The 7,231-nt window shown below is 47.7% G+C and overlaps 1 long non-coding RNA gene across 2 annotated transcripts; it reads right to left on the reverse strand.

Annotated features, from left to right (window-relative positions):
- Positions 1-2,519: 2,519 nt before the first annotated feature.
- Positions 2,520-5,192, reverse strand: LOC131519961 (uncharacterized). 2 transcript variants are annotated; one of them, XR_009265888.1, is made up of 3 exons: positions 4,910-5,192; positions 3,267-3,325; positions 2,520-2,979 (listed from the first exon to the last, which is right to left on the reverse strand). It is a non-coding gene; the product is annotated as an uncharacterized LOC131519961 (long non-coding RNA). The 2 variants fall into 2 exon arrangements; XR_009265889.1 differs by having other exon boundaries at positions 3,233-3,325.
- Between the last annotated feature and the right edge of the window lie 2,039 nt (positions 5,193-7,231).

Genomic DNA, 7,231 nt, shown 5'->3' on the forward strand with positions numbered 1-7,231 from the left:
GGGGAGAGGCAGAAACCTGAACAAAATCAGGACTCCAAAACCAGAAAAGAGCTAGAAGTAACTATGCAGATGATAGTGGTGGCAAAGACAGCTATTTGATTTCCAGTACTCATTTTCCTCTTCTTCCTTAACACCATAAGCCCTGGTATTTAATTGGGCAGTTTGCTATCCAGAATAAAGACTACATTTGTCAGCTTCCCATTTTCACCCCTATGCATGGCCATGTCATTAAATTCTGGTTGCTGAGATATAAGCAGAGGGGCTGTATGGAACTTCTGAAATGTTGCTTTCATGTAGCTAACTCGACTTGGGGACCTGCCAACCATATTCCGCTTTCCTCCTTCTTCCAGCCTACAACGCAAATGTGATGGTTGGATCTCCATCGGCCATTTTGGATCATAAGTCCACCTAGAGGATGGAATCCACATGCTAGAATACAGTAGAGCAGAAAGACAGGAGCTTAGGTGACTGGTGATTCCATGACCATCAGACCTTCCCTAGACAACCTATCTCCACACTTATGGGAGAGAATGAACTTGTGTATGTGTATGCTGCACCTCAGGAGTTAAATTATGTGGGTTAACTGAGTTGATACTCTCGGTCTGGGAACGCATGAAAGGCGTAGACAGTGAGAAATTTAGGAATCAAACGGATCTGAGTGCATTCTGCCTTTGTCACTTACGACCTGTGTGATCACTGGTGAGTGACCTTACTACTTCTTTGAGCTTAATTCCACCATCTGTAAATTAAAGCTGGCTATTCTTACTGGCCATGGGAGTTAAATAAGAAAACGTTTGCAAAGCACTTTGTGTTGCAATCATGTATAACAGATCCACAGTAAGTGGTCCTAAATGTTTTAGAAGACAATAATATACCTTTAAGGACTTAGAAATCACCTAGCCCAAACCTCTCACTTTTATACAAGAAGAAACTGAGCATCATAGAGGTGAAATCAGATTCCCAAAGGGACTCTGAAGTCCCCTGTTGGAAGGCAGAGTTATCACGCTTACTCACAAAGGATATTTTCATCATTCTGTGCCCGGCATGGCATCCCCATTGCTCATGGCCCTGGGGCCCCAGGACTTCTCTTCTGGACACACTGCCCAGCCCCTGATGAAGGACAGATGCTCAGCCCTGAGCATCAGCCACCGAGATGGTGTTCTTTTCCTGCACTGATATCATCAGTCACATCATGTGGCACTACTTTAATTGCTGTCCTATTTTTGGAAAAATAGATGGCTAAACATAAGCCATTTTTTCTTAGCATTTTTTTGGTTACTGAAGCAAAGTACTCAGTAAATAAGGCCTGATTTGCATGACATTTTGCATGAATAGCGATGTTGAATGAACAAGGTAACAGACTTTGAACTTTTGTAGGCATTCTATTCAATTTTAAAATGGTTTTTTTTTTTTGTTAATTCCCAGTAGATTTCCACTGACATTAAAATCGACCACAATTTGGGAGGCCTCTGGTGGCTACAATGAGAAAATACAAAAGCAGTTATAAGCCTGTGCGTGTTTGTTTAGCTAGGTGAGGCATGCCTTTACTTATGCACATTTGGCTATGCAGCTTTTCGAAGCATGGGGACCCGGGTTCCATTCCAAACCCCAGGCAGCATCAAAGTTTTAGGCATTATCAGGGTCTTGCTGGGAGCCAAAGAGGACTCATGCTGTGTTTTCCCAGGTCAGAACTGGCCCAAACGATGCCCACAGAAATTCAGAGGCAAGACAACACTGGAAAGGAGAAATAACCACCAATATTACATTCTAGAGGTAGCAATGTGTTCCAGTTTGGGCCTGTGTACTAACTAGACAGCACTCTCCACCTAAAATAACTAAATAAAAGACTTTGGTGTCTTTTCCACAGAGCACAAGCCGAATGTCCCATCACTCAGGAAACTTGCCCAGTGTGACTGTTTGTTCACATAACTCACCCCAGGGCATAATTGTACAGCACGGCAGCGATGAATGACTAGGCGAGAGCAAATAGAATAGAATAATAATTCTACTCTGGGCTTAAATAATGCTTTTCCTCCCCAGAGGTCTGAGGGTTTTCATATAGATTCGAAGGTAAGGGTGGGTATTATTATCCCCATTTGTGGACAAGGAAATAAAAATGTTAAGTTGTCTGTTCCGAGACTTAGAATAAAAGCCTATTCCAGGTGAATAATAACCTTTGACATTATCTCTTTTCTCGGATGAAGAAACTGAGGTCAGGATGGTGATACGACTTTTCCAAGACTGTATCATTAGTGGCCAAATAACACCCCTGACATGGAGCCAGAAACAAACATTAAGCTTCTTGCCAGCCCGGCAAATACCTGCACCATTTTCAAGTCCAGCTTTTCCAGAAACATAGCACCAAAACAGGCTTCCCATCTAGCCAATCGAGGGCCGAGTCTCCCTGGGGTCAGCAGGGTCGTGGTCAGAGATAATGTCTGCTTCCAGAATCCCAGGGTGGGGGAGGTATTTTGCATTAAGAGTAGGTTAACACAGTTACTGGAGAGCTCTCACAGGAGTAAACTTGCCCAAAATTTATATGCAGAAGTCCCCTCTCCATATTATAACAGCATTCAGATTTCCTGCCCAACTCTGTCTTTCCACCATTACCATAGTCGTCCATATCCCATAAAAGATGAGATGCTGCCGAATGTGGGAGGCGTCTCAGTGGATACCTGCCCCCAAGGATTCTCTCCTCTACACGTGCCCCCTTCTTCCTGGGCTTTCAGGCACCATGATATGTGGCCCAGACATCCAGCCCGTGGATAGCCCCATCAGGATCTGGATTCCTCTGAGGATGACGCTCCAGGGTCCTGGCGTGACATGAAGCAGCAATGGCTGGGCATTGCTCTGGGGCTCTTGGGCGGCAAGAGGCCGGGGTGGCGGGGGGCAGGGATGAGACGTCACAGGCCGCAGAAGAATGGGCGTTGTGCTACACGAGGGAAAGGAGCTGTCATGGCGCCTTCTCTCCGGGCAGCTCTATCAGAACAGTAGACAGAGGTTTGAGAAGAGGTTGCAGCCACACAGAACCCATGCTCTCCCTGCCTATCTTCCTCCCACCAACTTCCTCCACATGCTCCGGCTGCCCTGGGGCAGCTGCCTGCAGTCTGTGGTAAGCTCTGTCTGTTCCTACTGCCAAGAAAAGGTAGAAAACACCTGACCTCCAGCCCCCTGCCCCATGACCCCCACTTACAACCTCCTGATTCGGCCCAAACCCATTGCCCTTGCTTACAAGAGAAAGGAGGGTTGCTCTTGAGATTACACACCAGGCCTTTTTCTCTTGGATCCAAATGTTCCTCCCAAGGTCCTGCATCAGGAGTAGATCCTACTTAGCAGAAATGGGGATGATAAAGAGTTTTAGTTCTAAATCACAGTATGTTCTCAGATACAAGGGCATGTATGACATCACCAATAATTCAGATATCACATAAATATTTACCACACAAAGCCACTCTCCAGGGGAACAGAAGAGAAATGATGAGGTACATGGAGACGTCAACTGAATTCTTTCACCCTGCTAGCAAGTGCTCGGGTCAGCTCACCCCACTTTGGTCCCTTTGATCCCCAGGTAGGTTTCCTCAACAGGGGATTTTGTCAAACTTCTTAGGACGTGTAGCTTTTGTGTGGGATGCCCTTGACCTCTGAACTTCGGTGACATGTGCAGCTACTATGTCCCCCACCCCATGTCCAGGTTCCCACCCAGCAGTCAGCCACAGCAGCGCTGGCACGCACAGAGCCCAGCGCTCAGTTCTGGGTTTCTCGGGAACCGAACACGTAAGCGGACATTCATGGACCCCGACACCTGCTTTCCCTTCCTCTCCCTCCTGCTGTCCACACTTGGGCCACTTCCCTGCTTCTTAGCACTTCAGACGGAGGACGTGAAGGAGTAAACGTGAAAATCTGACAACTCGATTTTGCTGTTTTCCGGAAGCCATGGCGAAACATGAGTTGCCAAACAAGGCAAGACCACTGGCTATTGAAATCTGTAGATTCCAGTTGCCCTTATTTCCTCACAGATAAGTGAGAACTGACAATAAAGTTATTTTCTCTTCAACTTTCTTCCGGAAGAAAAAAAATTATTTCTGATGCCAGCTTCATGGGGGTGGACCAGGACCCATAAAAAATCCACGGCTTCTGGCAAGCACCAAGAACTCGAAGCTTGGGGAGTGAGGCCACAGACCAAAGACAATCCCCGAAGGTCTCTGGGGCCACAGGGAGGCTGGGCCCACCTCACCCTTCCTCAGTGTGGGTCCAAGGCATCCAACGTCAGCCCCAGCCCACTCTTGCCATACAGGCTTCACCCCCTCCCCCTCACCTGGTCACACTGGCCTCTCACTGCCCCTGATCACGCCTCCCCCTCTCCTGCCCTCACCCCCTCTTCCTGCTAGGCCCCTGAAAGTCCTTTCCCAAATCCAAGCCTTCAAGGCCTGGCTCAAGTCCAAGAGCACCGCAAAGACCTCAAGACAATGCCGGTCGGTCAGCACTGCTTTGAGCCCTCCACCACGACCCCATCTTTCCTCTGGGCGTGTCCTGTGGGCAAGTCCTGTCACCCTCAGGAAGCTCAGACAGGCACCAAGGGGAAGAGTAGCAGGAGCCCTGTGCTTGGGCCGGGCCCAGCCTGCTGCAAACCCAGTCTCTGTCATCTCCACAAGTGAAGCCCGCCTCGGTGTCCTCTTCTGTAAAATGAGACTGGAAATAGAATCTACCTTCTCGATTTATTTTGAAACCGAAATGAGAGAAGACTTTAAAGCACTTGGCACAGGGCCAGGCAAAAAGTAAGTTCTGGGAGCATGGCGGCTAGGAGCATCGCTGGCAACGTCCCTACCACCCCAGTCACAGCACAATGCCTGGTGGGCCGCCACGGGCGGCACATCGTGCCAGGAGACGCCCAGGGTTTTGTGGCTTGTACCTTGGTGCCTAGGGTTTTGAGTACACCATCTCTTAGGTGTTTGCACGATTCCTCTGTCCCGGCAAGATGCAGACTTCCCTTCACGACTCAGGAGCACAATTCGCCCTTAGTGATCCAGGACCACGCTGTTACTGGTCCAGCTCAGAACCTGCTCCCTCTCCCCTTAGGCTGACTTCATCTCAGGAGAGCCTTGACTCTCCTGCAAATAGATCACCAGGAGACTACGGAATTTTAGATATTCCCAAACCTGTCAGAGTCTTTAGACTTAAGGCAGGCATCTCCTCCCACTTCAGTTACAATTAGAATTCAATTACACGCCCTTCAAAATTGACAGTTCATAGCTCTGGAACGTTAGGAAAAACGACCACTGCCACCGCTCTGCCCTCCCTCCACACCTCCCCCTACCTCCTTTCTCTTCTTTCCTAGAGTCTGCGGGCTGCCTGCAGCTGCCCTGACCGCCCCAGGCTGGCGACCCCTCCCTCCCAGACGGGCTTTGCAGACAGCGCCACCTTCTGGACGCAGACTCAGTTGCACCTTCCCCTTCCAGGAGAAGGGGTTGCATGTAGGCCAGGAGCCCGCCTAGGGTGAACGGTCCTTAACCTCCTGGTAACGCTGCATTAACTGAACAGTTCTGTTGCAGTTCTGCAATAGTTAATATTTTCCTTTTTAAAATGTTTTTAAAGTTTATTTATTTTGAGAGAGAAAGAGAGAGCAGGGGAGGGGCAGAGAGAGAGAGAGCGAGAGAGAGAGAGAGAGAGAGAAAGAATCCCAAGCAGGCTCTGCACTATCAGCAGGGAGCCTGATGTGGGGCTTGAACTCACAAACCATGAGCTCATGACCTAGGCTGAAACTAAGAGTGGGACGCTTAACTGACTGAGCCACCCAGGTGCCCCCATATTTTCCTTTTAAAAAGCAAGGAGCAAGGAGAGGGGCCCCTGGGTGGCTCAGTCAGTTAAGCGCCCGGCTTCAGCTCAGGTCATGATCTCGCAGTTTGTGGGTTTGAGCCCCACGTCCCGCTCTGTGCTGACACCTCAAAGCCTGTAGCCTGCTTTGGATTCTGTGTCTCCCTCTCTCTACCCCTCCCCAGCTCATGCTCTGTCTCTCTCTCAAAAATAAATAAACATTAAAAAAAAATTTTTTTTTTAGAGCAAGGAGATACACATTGTAAGAGAAGAATGAAGGGCCAAATGTAAACAAGACCTATAAATTAGGGAAAATAAATTCCATTTTAGGCAGTCTTTTACCTTAAAAATGTGAAGTGTTAACAGCGATGACCGCACATTTACATTTCTTTTTTCTTTTTTTTTTTCTCTTAAGCAACTTCTCATGGGAAAGTGTCAGCTTTAGAATTTGAGGGGCGCCTGGGTGGCGCAGTCGGTTAAGCGTCCGACTTCAGCCAGGTCACGATCTCGCGGTCCGTGAGTTCGAGCCCCGCGTCAGGCTCTGGGCTGATGGCTCGGAGCCTGGAGCCTGCTTCCGATTCTGTGTCTCCCTCTCTCTCTGCCCCTCCCCCGTTCATGCTCTGTCTCTCTCTGTCCCAAAAAAAATAAATAAAAACGTTGAAAAAGAAAAAAAAGAAAAAAAAAAAAAAAAAAAAAAAAAAGAATTTGATATAATGGTATATCTTTTTGCATTGGTGTAAACATAATTACTGGTCTAGGGACCTTTCCTAACGAAGAGACAAAAGGACATTACCCCTCCTAGCGATGTCTGGAAGTAGGTTTGGGCTCGTCCTCTCCTAATAGAACTTGCCACGATAGAAAAACATCTTTTTAAAAAATTTTTTGAAAGTTTATTTATTTTGAGAGGGGTGGGGGGGAGAGGGGTAGGGAGGGAGGGAGAGAATCCCAAGCAAGCTCTGCACTGTCAGTGCAGATCCTGATGTGGGGCTTGAACTCACGAACCACGAGATCGTGACCTGAGCCAAAATCAAGAGTTGGATGCTTAACTGATTAAACCACCCAAGCGCCCCTAGAAAAAACATTTTATGGACAATGGATCTCACTTCTCTTTGGGTCTCAGGGAAAAAGTGCAGGATGGTATCCTAGCTACCCTGTCAGCCCACAATTCCTACATGAGAGTAAATCACCTTCAAGGAAGGGAAGTTCTTTCTGTCTGAAATGGCAATTCTTAACTGCAGTTTTCCCCTTAGCGATGTTGAATTTATTATTTGTACTGTCATGCTTTGTATATAAGTGATTATATTATTGGCGATTTTAAATCATCAGAATAAATAATAGCAACTAAAGGAGCACTGGGCAGCTCAGTCCGTTGAGCACCTGACTTCAGTTCAGGTCATGATCTCATGGTTCGTGGGTTTGA

Source organism: Neofelis nebulosa, chromosome 8 (genome assembly GCF_028018385.1).
Source record: "Neofelis nebulosa isolate mNeoNeb1 chromosome 8, mNeoNeb1.pri, whole genome shotgun sequence".
In the NCBI taxonomy this organism is placed as follows: domain Eukaryota; kingdom Metazoa; phylum Chordata; class Mammalia; order Carnivora; family Felidae; genus Neofelis; species Neofelis nebulosa.